This window comes from Gopherus flavomarginatus, chromosome 5 (assembly GCF_025201925.1).
Source record: "Gopherus flavomarginatus isolate rGopFla2 chromosome 5, rGopFla2.mat.asm, whole genome shotgun sequence".
Lineage (NCBI taxonomy): Eukaryota > Metazoa > Chordata > Testudines > Testudinidae > Gopherus > Gopherus flavomarginatus.
In genome coordinates, this window is record NC_066621.1 from 31,600,169 (window position 1) to 31,616,421 (window position 16,253).

Here is a 16,253-nt window from a genome sequence, read left to right on the forward strand (position 1 = left end):
TATTTCCTGTCAGTGAACTCAGAAGGGCCTTAAGGAAACCAGAATACAGCAAGAAATCTGCAAGGAAAAGCAAAAAAAAATACATGTGCTGAGTGTGGGAAAAACTTCACTTACAGATCAGGCCTTTCTAAACATCAGAGAATCCACACAGGGGAGAGGCCCTGTGAATGCAGTGAGTGCGGGAAAACTTTCAGTCGCAGCTCGCACCTTATTGGGCATCAGAGAAACCACACAGGGAAGAGATCCTATGAATGCAGTGAGTGCGGGAAAACTTTCAATCGTAGCTCACACCTTATTCAGCATCAGAGAATCCACACACAGGAGGGGTCCTATGAATGCAGTGAGTGCGGGAAAACCTTCAATCGCAGCTCTCACCTTATTCAGCATCAGAGAATCCACACGAGCAAGAAGCCCCGCGAATGCCATCAGCAGGCCTGCACAACTCGTAAAGTGGTGGTGTAGAGAAATCTCTGTATTAACTATCTCTATAAATCTTTATAACGTTGCATTGTGTTATTTTGTATTAAGTATCTTTATCTTTATGACATTGCATCTGGTATGATGTTATTTTGTAATTCATATGACTTGGCATTGTGCCTCTCTATTTTCATACAACTTTGTATTAGATCCCTATATAGAAAATTGGTAGAAAACTTTGTATCAAATGTTATAGCCCCTAAGGATAGTATAGTTAAAGTAAAAGAAAACATGTGCCTTTTTGCTAGAAGTAGAATAAGATCTTCCCCCGCACTTTGTAATCAATTGCTCTATTGACTGAATGAGGTGTGAATGAGTGAGGCTTGGAAGACACCCACCTCCAGACAGCTACAACAGTTGAAGAGGGAATGGGAGCCAGAGCAAAGGACAATACAACTTGTCAAGTGGGCCCAATAAAGAAGAGCAGACATATTGATGGCCTCAGGGATTAGAAGCAAGCACCTTCTGTAGAAAACACCCTCTTTGAGCAGCATTGGGACAACACCCAGAGAAAAGCAGCACAAAGACCAACGGACGCAGACCCAGATTTTGAATCTGGTCTAGATTTGCATAAGAGGGAAGCTGCTATAAATGCGAAGTGTCTTGCAGAAGGACCCCGGATCTCGTCTTGTCACCATCGGACCATCGATTTGGATCGGTAGAAGCCCGGCTCCACCCCTCCCCCATCTAACTCACCTGGCCAGTGCAGTTAAGGGGAGCAACTAGTTGGTAACAACAGCAAGATGGAGTGTGTTTATGTCTGTGTGTGTGCGTGAATGCATGACTGTGATATATATCTCATGTGCATATCATAGAGTATTAATTGATACCTGTATTACTAATAAATGTGGCATTTTGCCTTAATCCCCCTGAAAAGTTCCTGTACAGTACTTTGAGTAAAACAGCGAGGGCCACAATACTCCAAAGAAAACAGCTGAGGACCGAAACCCCCCGGCCCTGCGGAAACACCCCCCACTCAGGACCTGCCAGCCTGGCGGAAACATCCCGCCCAGCCCTGCAGAAACAAACCCTCCTTCCCCAGCGCCGCCCCACCAAAACAGCTGTGGGTCAAAAAGGAAGGTTGGTGGTGGGGAGGTGTTACTTGATGTTAAATCAACCAGGGACTCCCAGCCAAAGAGGTGGCTGGGAGCCCTCAGGGTCAAATTAAAGGGCCTGGGGCTCTGACAACCGGGGGAACCCGGAGCTTTTCAGGACTGGGGCAGGGATTTAAAGGTCCCAGAGCTCCTGCTGCTGAGGGGAGCCTGAGCCCTTGAAATCCCAGCCTCACTCCATCCCCTGGAGCTGCCGCCAGGATTCAAAGGGCTCTGTGCTCCCTGCAGCCACAGGGATCCCTGAGCCCTTTAAATCTCAGCTGCTGCCGGGATTCAAAGGGCTCTGGGCTGCCCGTGGCGGTGGGGAGCCCTGAGACCTTTAAACCTCAGCTGCGGCCGGGAATCTCTGCGAGCAGCCCAGAGCCCTTTGAATCCCGGCCGTGGCTAGCAGGCCGGCTTTAGGAAGTGAGGGGCCCAATTTGAACATGTTTGGCGGGCCCCGCAGGGATGATTGGGGAAAAAAAAGCCTTTCAGTTCTTAACAACCGGTTCCCTATAAAAAGTTCTGCCACAGTATGTATTTTTTGTACCAGTAGGGTTACCATACGTCTGTATTTTCCTCCCAGATGGCGATTTAAGAACCAAAAAGCCTGACATGTCCGGGAAAGTACAGATATATGTTAACCCTACCTAAAAGTTCTTTTTTTAAAAAGAAGGGTCTGAACTAGAAATGAGCTCTGCCACTCCCTTAGGGTGTGCTAGGGTGCACATGTGTGGGTCCCAGCTGCTCCCTGCCCATCTCATTGAAGCAGGTGTGCAGGGTTACTTCCCTCGGAACTGCAGGGCACCAGTGAACATGGGGCTGGCTGGAGGTGGGGGAGGGGGAGGATGCGAGAGGTAGGGTCTGGCTGCAGGCTGGGCAAGGGGTGTGGGGCAGGCTGGAGACAAGAGGTGTGGGGTGGGCTGGCTGGCTTCAGGCAGGGCCACAGGGAGGGTGCGGCATGGGTTGGCAGGGCTGGAGACAAAGGAGTGCGGGACTGGCTGGCTTCAGGCAGCGGGTTGCGGCAGGGGTTGGCTGGAGACGGGTTGGTGCAGGGCTGAAGGCAAGGCAGGGGGTACGGGGTTGGCTGGAGACAGGGCAGGGGGTGCAGAGCTGGTGCGGGCAGGGCAGGCAGTATGGCAGGGGTTTGCTGGAGACAGGGCAGGGGGTGCAGGGCTGGTGCGGGCAGGGCAGGCAGTGTGGCAGGGGCTGGCTGGAGACAGGGAAGGGGGTGCAGGGCTGGCTGGAGACAGGGGTTGGTGCAGGGCTGAAGGCAAGGCAGGAGGTGTGGGGCTGGCTGGAGATGGGCAGGCTGCAGGCAGGAACTGGTGCAAGCAGGGCAGGAGGTGCGGGGCTGGTGCGGGCAGGGGGTGCAGCAGGGGCTGGCTGGGGACGGGCAGGCTGCAGGCAGGGCAGGGGGTGCAGGTACAGGGGGTACAGCCCATCCTCTATGGTGAGTGCCTCCTTCTCCTCCTCCTCCTCCTCCTCCTCCCCCCTCTCCCACTAGGGTAGCAGCAGCAGCCTGGGGCTTGGGGGCTATTTCAAGGGCCCGGGGCGCCCCTGCTTCCACTGCCCCAGCTCTGTAAATAGCCGCAGGAACCCTGGGGAAGCGGCGGGACTCCAGTGGCTATTTAAAGGGCCGGGGAGGTAGAAGCAATGGGAGTCCTGGACTTTTTAAATAGCCCCCAGAGCCCCGCAGCCATACCCCAGGGCTCCAGCAGCAGGGCTCTAGTGGCAATTTAAAGGGCCTGGGATTCCAGCCCCTGCTGGGAGCCCCAGGCCTTTTAAATTGCCCCCTAGGGAAACTGGGCCACCCTGGTACAGCGCACTGACTTTTGCTGGTACTGGGGCTTGGGTGCGGGGTCCTCTTAGAAGCGAGGCCAATTCAAGGGAATTGGTTAAATTGGCCTAAAGCCGGCCCTGGTGGCTGGGATTTAAAGAGCTCTGAGCTCCCCGCCCGCCTGCCCAGAGCCCTATAAATCCTGGCCGCGGCTGAGATTTAAAGAGCTCTGAGCTCCCTGCGGCTGCGGGCAGCTCAGAACCTTTTGTATCCCGGCCGCGGCTGAACTTTAAAGGGGTTTGGATTCCCCGCGGCTACGGGCAGCCCAGAGCCCTTTGATTCCCGGCTGCGGGACGCACAGTGAGACTTCACGGGCCGCACGTTGCCCGTGGGCCGTATGTTGTGCAGGCCTGGCATGGAGGGGCAAAATAGGTAAGAAATTTCCGTGGCCTGTCACTAGCAAATAGTAGCCACCATGGATCCTGCCAGAGGTGGCTACATCTTAGCACTGTGGGAAGCAACCCTTCACAGAGACCATTTGTCTTGTGGTTTGGGATACTTCTCAAGACATGCTGCACTCAGAGTGACCCCCTCATCCTGTGCCAGCTGGAGAAAAGAAAAGGGGCCAGCCAACTCTCCCACTACCAGCTGCGAACCACTGATCCCCAAACAGGGGGAGGCCTCTGGCTTTGATGTGTATTAAATATCAGGCTGGTCTCTTTCTTTGGCAAATATCTAACAGAGCTAAAAGAGGGAACAAATGATCCTCAAAGGAGAGGGGAAAGACAATCACTGGGAAATTTAATCCCCTGCAACATCCAGAATGGAGAGCGACTCAGGGCAACAGGTTCCCCCCGAAGGAAGAAGTTTTTGGGATTTAGAAACATAAGGAACAGCACAAAACTTGAGAGGATTGTTAATTGACATTTGATACTGACACAGAGGGAAAACCTGAGCTTTCAGATCAGTGTTCAGAAATGAAAGACAAAGGGTGGAAATCAGAGATTTTGGATCCATTTTGCAAATTATAGAGAGGAAAGTGGAAAATCAGAGGGATTTTATATCAGTTGTTGATAGGAGGTAAAATCTGAGTGTTTCACATGAATACTTGATAAATGAATAAAGAGGAAATGGGCAACATTTGCAAACATTTTGTGTTCAATAATCTGAGAAAAGGTGTAAATCTGAGATTTTCTTATTATTTTATAATTAGAGACAGAAAAATCTCAGGGCATATTCAATTAGAAATAGACAACTAGAGAGAAGTGGGGCAAATGTTTAGGTTATTTTATTTGAATCTTTGAGATTTGCAAAGAAATTGTGTCACAAACTGCATATTTGATAACATGAGAGGAAAACACCAAGATCTGAGGGGAGAGAGTCACTTTCCTGTCAGGGCCCAGTGCTCCCTCCCCCTCCCCCTCCGGGGTCTCTCACTCACTGGGGGCTCCAGGCGGGGCTGGTGCGGTCAGAGCCTGGGGCTGCCTAGGGGGCAGGTCCCAGCTGGAGAAAGCCCCCCCCCCCGGCCAGGATAGGAATGTGCTACTGGTAGCAGCCTGGGGCTGGACCCTCTCTATGGGGGACACTTGCTCCCCCCTCCCCTTCCTGGCCCTTCCCACGCCGTGTTGCCAGCAGAGAGTGGCCCCCCCAGCCCAGCCCAGAGGTGTCCCTGTCTCAGGCCCCCCCCAGCCTCTGCCCAGTTCAGAAATCACTCGGGGGAACCATTTCCCACCTACACAAGGACAAATCACTGCAGGTGAAAATGGGGGGAAACACCCCAAACCTGAGATCTGAACTGGCCATTGGCAAAGGGGAGAGAAAATGGGGCACAATGGGGGGAGGGGAACAGGGAACTTCTCAGGGGTTTGAGGGAAGGGGGTGTCAGCCTGGATGTTGCTTGTTGCTCTCTAGGGAGAAAGGGGGCAGGACAGGAGAGGAGGGGGGTCTCCACGGAGGGGGCAGTGGTAATTCCGAAGGGATCTCAGCCCTCCCTTTTTCTCCCCGCTCCTCAGGGGTCACCTGCTCTTCTCCCCTCGCCCCCCGGCCATGTCCCGGCTGCACAGACATTTTCCATCCATCCCTTTCCCAGGTCTCCCCCCTCCGCAGCCCCCGCCCGACCCCACGCAGGGGCTGCTAGGTGTAATGCATGTTCAGTAGGGATTTCTCCCCTACTAATGCTGGAGTGTCCTTCTCCTATAGGTTAGTCTACTAATGATCTCATCTTGGTGCCATGTGTGTCAGTTCATTGCCATGGCACTCGTGTGCTTAGACATCTGAGGATGCTCTATAGAAAAGCTCCTTGAGTGAGGTGATCCACAGGGAGTAGCTCAAAGCTCCAAAGTGCCTGGCCAGGGGCAGGACATTGGCACAGCAAGGGCGGGGTGTGGCAGTGACATCACAAAGGCCTTTTGCAGGACCTCACACTATTGGTCAAAGACTATTGGTGAGCAGGTGGTGACCTCACAGAGAGATCCTGACATCAGTCAGGGGCCAGGGGCTAGGGAAACCTCAGAGACCCCTGTGGCTTTGCTTCAGCAAGTCTCCTTCTCCAGGTCTCTGTCTGAGGACTGAGAGAGTATTAGGGTTCACGGACGTGAGCGCCAGGAGAAACCTCTTTCCAGTTTTCTCCTTCCCTTGTAGTGATTTTACTAGAAAACAGCCGTCCCTGTTTAGAAGGTAAGAGCCTCCTGGAGGTGTGAAACCTGTTCAGTCTGATCCATCTGGTGAGAGTTGAATTCTAGGCATGGAAAACATGAGCTTAAGGAGGCAGAATTTTATTCCGCACCTGGGATTTTGTCCCTTAGAATCATGGGGACATTAGGGTTTGTCCTTTGTGTTTCACCTTTTCCTCCATCCACCTGTCCCTCCCTCCTTTCTCTTCATCTCTTCTTTTGTCCTTTCTCCTGTTCCCCTCCCAACACCAGGACGAGTGTGTGCGTGTGTGTTGCGGGGGAGTGCTCTGCAGCTCTCACTGTGGGAGTTCCACCCAAAAATGTGAGGCTGAAATAGTGCTCAGGCAGTCAGGGCTGGATTAACCTTTTGTTGGCCCTGGCACCAAACATATTTGTGGGCCCCAGTGTAGTCACTGTGGGCTCCGAGTGTGGGCCTGGTGGGGCAGTGCCATTGGTGCCTTCGTATACCCGGTACTGAACCTCAGAGACATTTTTCATTTTGATCACACACCTCTCCATGACTATATGCATTGCCATACACAGCTCCCTCAGCCCGCGGGTTTTCTTATTGAGCTGTACACCCATGTGGGTTTACCAGTATCCACAGTGAGCAGAACTTCCATAGTGACCAAGGAAACTCCCCACAGATTTATCTCTTTCCTCATTCAGACCTTCTCTAGCCATGTCTCCAGTACCCCCCCATGTCACCAGTCACTGCATGTGGTCCTAGTCTCAGCTCAAAGTCCTAAAGCCAGCAGACACCTGATCAGTTCTGACAGATCCCTCCCTCAGCCCCCATCCTGCCATGTGAGCAAGCCACCTGCAAACACCATTTCCCCAAAGTGAGGACTTAGCCCTTGGGAATCTGAAGACACCAGCGTCTCTCCCTGTGCTCCCATCTACATGCTAGTCTGCTACCTGGTCACCACCACCTCTCCCCATACTTGTTTCCTTTCTACTTTGGACATGCTCCCAACCAGCTGGAAGCTCCCTCTGCAAGCCTGACCTGCTCCCGCCTTCCCTGCTCCCCCGACATTCCTTTCCTACTGGTGACCTCTGTTCCTTGAGGTTAACTCCAGTGTCTTTAGGTGCTCTAGCTTAATGGCCCCAGGAGTCATAGAGCCACTTGTAGTTTCTCTAGCTACAGCCATGGGGCAACTGCCAGAGGCCAGCCTTAGACAGCTGCAGCTACTAGCCGCAGGAGCGGAGGCAATGCCAAGGCTGAGCATGCTTGAACCTTGCAAGGGCAGCACTAGGGACTCTAAATCCTCAGCACTGGCCCTAGGCAGCTGCAGACTCTGGAGTTAGGCACTTTCCTCCTCTAGGTTCCTGCATGGTTACAGAACTGCAGTAAAGTGGAACAATTATCAGCTTCTGTGATTGGAAGATGTCTGGATCCTTCTAATAAGACTGTCCTACATAAATGAGGAAAGTTGAGGTGCCTTTATTATTCTTTTGTTCCATTCTTTGTTTCTATGGGGAATTTGCCAGTGCAATATCACTGTCTTCCTTTTAAACAAACAAAACTAAAAAAAAAAGTGTAATGCCTGTTGAAAATAGCAATTCCAGCCCTCGTTAGCACTGTGAAGACCCCAACGTTTGTTGCTCAATTTTCTCCTACTTTTTCTAGAGTAAATGACAGTGGATCAGCATATTTGATTTGGGAGAAATGAAGTAACAGCTGCCCAAATTGAGCTTGAGCACTCCTGATTTTGAGGTGTTCAGATCTGGAAGGCAGGGGCTAGATTCCCTTTATGAATATTAGATACATCTGGAAAGGAAAAGTCAATTTCTATTTTCATGGCTCAGAAGTGGAAATCCTCCTGTCCTGTATCTGAAGCTGTCCAGGTCCAGTAGAGCCTCCCCTTCCTTACTTACCATTTTACCTTCTGGTGGGATCCACATACCTCCCTTGCCCAGCTTCAGATAGAGAGGGGCCCTGTCCAGTTAGTCCACCCAGTTCCATCTTTGGGGGCTGCCAGGCGAGGTCACACCAGCATCCCTAAGCCTGTCTGGGGAAGTCTTCTGAGGGTGCTACCTGGGCCAAAGCCTTCTACTGCTTGGTCACACCTCTTCCCTATTCACAGGTGGCACCCCCTTCTAGCAGCCAGCCCCCCAGCCACAGCAAGCTGCAGCGCATGGAGTCTCACAGCTTCCCCCCTCCCTTTCCTGTTGATAGCAGCCAAGGGAATGCTGGGAAATGTTCCTTCTCTGTTCCAAGGCAGGGAGCTGGTCAAGGAACTACAGCTCCCAGGGCCCTATGGGGTCTCAGCTCCCCTACTGAATCCAGGCTGCTCTGAGGCTCTCTTTCTGCAGAAGGGAGGAAGTTACTGTTACAGGTCCCTTCAGAGCTTGGGCCTAGCACTATGGCACCATGTCAAATCCAGTACTGCTCCCAACTCTATCCAGCTCTGCTGCTGGCAGGATCCCTTCCCATTCTTTTTGTTTCCTGTCTCCCCTCCAAGGAGAAGCTCTGCATTGTTCCTGTGTGGGGAATTGAACCCAGGCTGTCTGGGTGAAAGCCAAGAATCCTAACCACTAGACCACATGGGACTTCCATAACACCTTTACATGTTCATATTCAATAACACAATTAAACGTAGCCATTCAAAGTAGCCATTTAAAAGAAGCCATTCAAAAAACTTCAAAAACAGACTTCAAAGAGAAATTGCAGAGTTACAACTGATCTGCAAACTTAACACCATTAATTTGAGCTTGAAGAGGGACTGGGGGTGACTGGCTCACTACAAAAGCAATTTTCCCTCTCTTGGTATTGACACCTCCCTGACAATTACTTGGAGAGAGCCACATCCACCCTGACTGAATTAGCCTTCAACACTGGTTCTCCCCTTGTATGGTAACTCCCTTTACATCATGTTCCAATATATATTTATGCCTCTATCTGCAATTTTCACTCCATGCATCTGAAGAAGAGGGCTTTTTACCCAGGAATGCTTGTGTCCAAATAAATCTGTTAGTTCTTAAGGTGTCACCGGACTCCTCGTTGTTTTTGTGAAATAAAAGCAAAATGCACTCTAAGCTGATCTTAATCCTTTCAATGCCCTTACAAACGTAGATGCTTCTCACCACAGGCCGGCTGGTGGCTTTTCAGCCAGGCTCTCCCCTTTCGTCAGCGCTTCAGTTGCTTGGTGTGGGGGTGTCTGTAGATGTAGGTGGACGAGAGAGACAAAGCATGGCAAATGTCTCTGCTTTTATCATGTCCTTTCTTCCCTCTTGGCTTTGCTCCCCCTTCAGAGTCAGGTGAGCATCACTGCGTCTCTCCGAGCAAGTCTGAGCAATTCCCCTGGGGTGTCCTCTTGCAGGTAAGTGATTGCACTGTAGCTCCCTTGCTGAACAATGGCTGTTGATGGGTTGTTTGACACCCTGTCCGGGTGTTGGTTACTTTCCTTGCTGTTGTCACTGGGGAGCTAATATTTGGCTGACTCCCCCACCTTACAGCATAGTGATAACCACACTGCACAATTCTCATAACTTCATATGCATGAATGATAAAACTCTATGGGTAGAGAAATGACTTTCAGCAGATCATATCCTTTCCCCTGATACCTTACAAGGCATGCTCTGTATATAAGATCACGATTATATGAAAATGAGGAATATGGGGGTTACAGCACACTCCCCCAAAGGTACAGAATGTCACACTGAGATTCTATTTTCATTTGTTATGTAACAGCATTAAAGAGATCCAGTGACTGACCAATGGCATTTTCAAGTGCTAAAATAGCAAGCGCTGTTGGTCTCTCATTGGCCATCAGCGACTGAAGATACGGTTTAATGAGCCAGAGCTTCAAGGCGAGGGTGGCTCTGTCCACTGCCTTCCGTTGCGCTGCTGGGCACCAAGTCCCTGGCGGTCAATATGTGAATCTGGGAGAAGAGAGTGGGGTGGCAAGCGGTGGTAGAACTTTTGCCACCAGGGTCTAGCTGTCTAACTTCCTCTTCGTACTGCTGGGCCCCCGTTGCCTTCAGGTAACACAGGAACTAAGGCAGGAATAGGGTGAGGAAGCAAGTAAAGCCGAGCAAGGAAGGCAAAAGTTAATCTTATCTTCATGGGCAGCTCGCAATGACGTCCTTTTTCTGTGCCACAGCTGACAACAACATCCCAGACAGAAAAGTAACAGGCCAAAAAGAAACCTAGCAGCTGCTGAAACAGTTCAGTTGGGAGCGTGCTAGACTAACAGGCTCTTCTATCCTCCTTTATGCACGGGCGGGATGTTTTCTGAGAGTGCAGCAGTTCCTTTAACTGCCACGAGTCCCTCATTTCAGGCTATGCAGCAGGAAAAGACAGCATGGGCTTCTGCACCGAGTTGGCCCACCTGACCTTTCATTCTTCTCTTGCTCTTTGTCAGCAAGGAGAAGAAAAAGAAGCTCTCCCTCAAGCTGGAGTCACACGGGTGAGGTAAGGACGACTTCCTGAGTGCTGGCTCCAGTCCTCTGCCCTGCCAGCTGACCTATCGAGGGGCTACCACCACATTCTCTAGATTTGTCCATCGGTCTGTGCCAGAGTGAGCAACAACCCAGTAGGTGGAGTTTCTGTAGTGTAGTGGTTATCACATTTGTCTAACACGCAAAAGGTCCTTGGTTCAAAACCAGGCAGAAACATGCTGGCTTCCTTTTCCCAGATCCCCTTGTTGTTCAGAAAGGGCACTCCTCATATTGGCCTGTCCCTGGGATAACTCCAACCCCTGCATGACAGAGGATGCTGACAGCAGTGGAGAAAGCACCTTGGTGTCAGGCTGGAGAACCTAGAGTAGTTAGGCCAGTCACCATTTGGAGGCTTGTGGCTTGGCCACCTCTGCTGTTGGAGGTTGGCCTATAGAGGCTCTCACTTCCTGCTGGGCTCCTTTGCGTGACCGGCCAAAGGAAGAAGTGAGGCAGGAATGGGGCAATAGAGGAAAGTTGAGCTGAGGAAGGCAGGGAAGAAGCTGTGCGGCTAAGTGGGGTTAGTAGAGCACCACCCTTCATTCTGCAAAGCCTGGGGAGGTGTGGTTGGCTGCTGGGAGGTAGAATCCTGTGCCTGCCTCTTGGCTTCCCAGGAGTGGCTACTTGCAGCCCAGGAGAAGAAGGGAGGTTCTGGGTGAAAGGAAAACAAGCAAAGCTGAGTCCAAGTGGAGAATGGCGGCTCCTTTATGGCCAACCTGGGGGCATGACTGATGGTTTTAGAGGTGGAGGCTGGGCTGGCTGTGAGCAATTGGGATCCAGGAAACCCCCACCTGCCCTTCTGAGGGCTGAACCCATGGAGGTGCGGTTGGCTGCTGGGAGACAGACCCCTGTGGGTGCCTGTTGGCATCCCAGGGATGGCTACTTGCAGCCCAGGAGAAGCGGGGTTCTGAGGGGAAGGAAAAGCAGCAATGGTGAGGCTGAGTGGGCTCCTTTCTGGCCGAGATGGTGGACTGTGGTGAGTCTGGAAGTTGCCTGTAAGCCATAAGGGGACGTAGTGCAGTGAAAACTGCTGCTCCATTCTGGCCGACCTGGGGGCGCCATGGATGACTTGGGAGTGGGGGCAGGGCGCTGGCTGTGAGCAAATGGGATCCAGGAAGCCCCAGCCTGCCCCTCCAGGGGCCGAGTCTTCTTCTCTCCTGCCATGGGGAGCCCGACCTTAAGCCTGCCCAGCATGTGCAGCAGCTCGAGCATTAAGCCTTCCTGTGTGCATAACTGAACTACGCCCTAGTGTAATAAGGTGTAAAGTTTAGATTGTGAATTTATCTTTAATTTCCATGGTAATTTACTTTGAGCTTTTATTCCTACCACTTATAATCCTTAAAACTCCATCTTTCTGTAGTTAATAAATCTGTTTTATGCTCTACTTAAACTGGTGTATTTTGCTTGAAGTTCTTGGGAAATCTCAGCTCCATTACAAGGCTGGTTCATGTACTATTCACAGTGAGGGAGGGGTGGACCCTGTGTAATAAACTCACACTGATCAGGCTTCTGATTAAGGCAAGATGGTATGATCCAGGGGTGCAAGGCTGCAGAGCTGTAGGGGGGGCGACTTTCTATCATTAGTGTTATGAGTGGCTGCAGAAGCATTCATGTAATTCAGTTGGCTGTGTCCCTACCTACGGATGTCTGTGTAAGTGCAATATCTGCCAGAGATTCACAGCTTGTCTCAGCATCACATGTGTGAGAGGGAGCCCAGGTGGTGGGACAAAGGGCTCAGGGGTCCCACTGTTCAGTTGCATCCCATAGATCCCATCACAGACTTTCAACAACCACAGCGGGTGCTCACTGAGACAGAGAGAGAGATGCCAAAATACTGATCTCCAGTGCCAGCAGACATCAAACTATCAGAAATTCTGTGAACAGAGAAGACCCTGCTAGTGGAAAATGCCTTTGAAAAAGGCCCTTCTGTCCCCAGCTGTGGTCGTACAGTGCTCAGTGCTCTGCGTTGTGGCCTCAAGAGTCATGGATGCAAGTTGAGTTACGATGACCTTTTCCTTGTCTCCACATTTCTTAGGTGCCTCTTCCAACACTTGTCAGAAAAAATGACCGGTTTCTTTTGGAAGCATTTGCACTGCAAGGCAGAGGCAGTCTTCTCTGCTTCTTCAAAAGATTGACCAAAAAGTGGGAGGAGTGGACAGATTTGGCAACGCACCACTGGGTGCTGCATCTCTAACCTCTACTTTACCTGGCAAGTGCCTCTGGGACTTTTCTCCCAGCTGCTCCATTTTTCATCAGTGACAATCAAAAGGAAGATGACATGACATCTGTGTGTGGACATCCCCAGCGAATCACAAGGACGTGTGGTGCAGGCTTTTGTGTTGCAGCAATTGCAGTCAAAGCAACCACCATGCCAATGCCAGTCACAGCAGCCTTTTCATCAACTCCAGGCTTTTGATTTGATTCTTCCCAATGTTTCTCTCCAAAGAAGCCTTTTCCTTAGCAAGCAATGACTTGGATACCAAGGGAGGTCTCTTCTGTTTCCTAGAAAGACACAGGAAAATGTGAGCAGAGGAGACAAAACCCGTAGAACAAGGTACTACTGGGAGTTGAACCCAGGATCTCCTGTTTACTAGACAAGTGCTTTAGCCACCCAAGCCATGGTGCCTGCCTTGAGAAAATGCTTGCAACTGTTCCCTTTGATGGTCCAGGACAACACCTGCAAATTCCAAACTACAGACATTCCCCATTTCCCTCAAGACTTGCACGGAAGAACTGGCAGGCCAAGCCAGGATCTTCTGGTTACTAGGAAGACACTTCAGCCAGCTCTTCCCAAAGATCACTATCTAAAGACCTTTAAACAGCCTCTGTAGATGTTCACTGACAAAGAGATGCCAAAATAGAGTTCTCCACTGCCTGCAGCCATCACACTACCAGGAGTTCTGCGCACAGAGAGGCCCCTGCTGGTGGAAAAGGCTTTGGTAGAGACTCTTCTGACACCAGCCTGTGCTCATATACTGTTTAGCACTTTGTGTTGTGACTTCAGCATCCACAGATGCCAGTTGAGTTGGGGGACATTTTTCCTGTCTCCACATTTGTCTAGTGGCTCCTTTCAACACTTGCCACCAAAAAGACTTGTTTCTTTTGCAAGCAATGTGCAGGTAGGCAAAGGCAGTCTTCTCCATTTCCTCAGAAGATCACCAAGCTGTGGGGAGAGAAGACACATTCAGCCAAGCTGGATGCTGAATCTCCTCTTTGTTCAGCAGGTGTCTGTGAAGGACATAAATCTCCACCATGTAGAGGGCAAGAATAGGAGTTTATTACACACAGAAGTGGCAGAGTGTCACCTTGCTTATTAGGCTCAGAGACACTGTTAATTGATTACAATAGAATATATAGATTTTCCATGGGTGGGGGAAAGAGACGGGGTAGGGAGTTCCAAACTCTGGGATAGGTTTTGCAGCAAGACATGATAAGCACAGTAGCCAAAGGTTAACAGGTTACATAATGTCTCCACCCATGGTCTCAAGTTAGCAAGTTAACATTTCATGAATACTTTGATAAAATGTTATTAGTATAAAATATCTATGCTGAATTCTGATTTGAGGTCCATAGGAAAGGAGCAACTCCTTTGATTGTCCTCCAGGTACATTCCTAGGGTTTAAAGCAAAGAAACAGTGAAAGTATATGGCAATAAAGATTGTTTTCTGTGTGTCTTAAGGCAAGGCATTGGTCCCTGGGAAGGGAGGTGGAAGGATGCCATATCTTATATTGACATCTGCCAACTTTTCATAAACTCAAGGTTGGATCTCTGGGAAGAACGTCTCCCTACAGAAGAGACTTACACAATAGGAACAGGGATTCTTTGTTCAATCTGCAACTCTGAATAAGATACAATTCTTTAGTTCTTAGCTCCAACACCTGGCAATTTGCTGACCAAGCCTATCTTAGCAAGCAAGGCTTTCTGTTTACCCAGCTTTCTTTTAGCTGGTCACTATTTGCTAGGCTTCTAGTCCCTTGATTATACTCTGGACTTTGGGTCTGGAAAAGAGCTGGCACAATCCATAGACCAGGTTGTTATATAATATGCACATGAATTTTAACCCTTCACATACAGTAATGGCAAAGTTCTTGGTTCAGGCTTGTAGCAGTGATGGAATAAACTGCAGGTTCAAATCAAGTCTCTGGAGTCCATCCACAGCTGGGATGGGTCATTCAGTCCCTTGTACAGAGCTTCAGTTTGTAGCAAAGTCCCTTCAGAGGTATGAAGCAGGACTGAAGACAAGATGGAGACGAGGCATCAGCCTTTTACAGTCTCTTGCCATGTGGTCTTTGTTTTCTTTGTCCCAAGGACACTCTATCCAGCACGTGGCATAGAAAAACCTTTGAGTTTTGTCCATAGGCAGGTCCCTGCATACCTTGCTGAGCCACAAGGCATATCTACCTTCTCTCAATGGGTTGATTGTAGAGCTGATGGTCCTTAATGGGCCATCAAGCAGGCTAGGCAGAACTGACACCAACTTGTCTGGCTGGGGTGTTCCTCGGAAGCATAGCACAAGTTTGAATACAGACAGCATAGAGCCAATATTCATAAAGTCAACTACAAAAATGATACACATCTAGAGATAGCATAATTATAATCAGCCAATCAGAACCTCTCCATAGACCCCTTTCACAACAACCTTTCTATCATATTGGCTGCAAATATAGAACAGTGGTCACAATGGTGATCTATAAAGTTACAGATTATGTCAATAACATCACAGGAGGTGACACGGCATCAGTGAGACTGATATTGGAATACTGTCTCCAGTTTTGGTGTCCTCATTTGAAAAAGATACTGTGAAATTGGAGCTGGGGCAGCAAAAAGCCACCAAAATGTTCTGAGGGCTGGAGAAAAATGCCTTCTAGTGAGCTATTGAAAGAGCTCCATCTGTTTAGCTTATCAAAAGAAGATTGAAAGGTGACTTCACTGAAGTGTTGAAGTGCCTTAATGGAGAGAAAAGATTGGGTATTAAAGGGCTCTTGAATGGAGCAGAGAAAGACATAACAAGACCCAATGATTGGAAGGTGAAAAGAGACAAATTCATATTACAACTAAGCCCCAAATAGTCAACAGCGAGGATGATTCACCACAGGAACAAGCTACCAAGGAAAGTGGTGGAATCTCCATCCCCTGAAGTCATTCAATGAAAACTAGATGCCTTTCCCCCAGAAGTAGCTATAGTGTCATGCAGGAGGCCTGTGATATGCAGGGGGTCAGATTAGATGCTGTAATGGTCTCTTCTGGCCAGAAAGTAGACTAATTTTACAGATACTAGTTTTCGGAAAAACTGAGTGTAGCATTGGGAGCAGCATCTGAAGTTTTACTGTCTAGCCAGCTTACTGCCTAGAACGAACGCTCCTTGAGTGGGGTGACCACAGGGAGTAGCTCAAACCTCCAAAGGGCCTGGCCAGGGAAATTGATGCTAGCCTTGGTACATGGACGCACACCGCCGAATTAATGTGCTTAGTATGGGCCTGTGTCCTCGACTTTATACAATTTCCAGAGCGTTGCACTGTGGGTAACTGTCCCATAGTTCCCGCAGTGTCCCCTGCCCATTGGAATTCTGGGTTGAGATCTCAATGCCTGATGGGGCAAAAATAGTGTCATGAGTGAGTCTGGGTAAATGTCATCACTCAATCCTCCCTCCATGAAAACAACAGCAGACAATCATTTTGCACCCTTTTCCCTGGATTGCCCGGGCAGACGCCATAGCACAGCAACCATGGAGCCCGTTCAGCCTTTTTTCACTGTCACCGTATGTCTTCTTTATAGTGCTGACAGACGTGGTA

The 16,253-nt window shown here is 49.9% G+C and overlaps 1 non-coding gene and 1 pseudogene across 1 annotated transcript; both read left to right on the forward strand.

The window, feature by feature from the left end:
• Window positions 1-16,253, forward strand: part of LOC127051472 (zinc finger protein 3-like) — a 252,827-nt pseudogene that overhangs the window by 36,754 nt on the left and 199,820 nt on the right.
• Window positions 10,568-10,640, forward strand: TRNAV-AAC (transfer RNA valine (anticodon AAC)). Its single transcript has one exon. It is a non-coding gene; the product is annotated as a tRNA-Val (tRNA).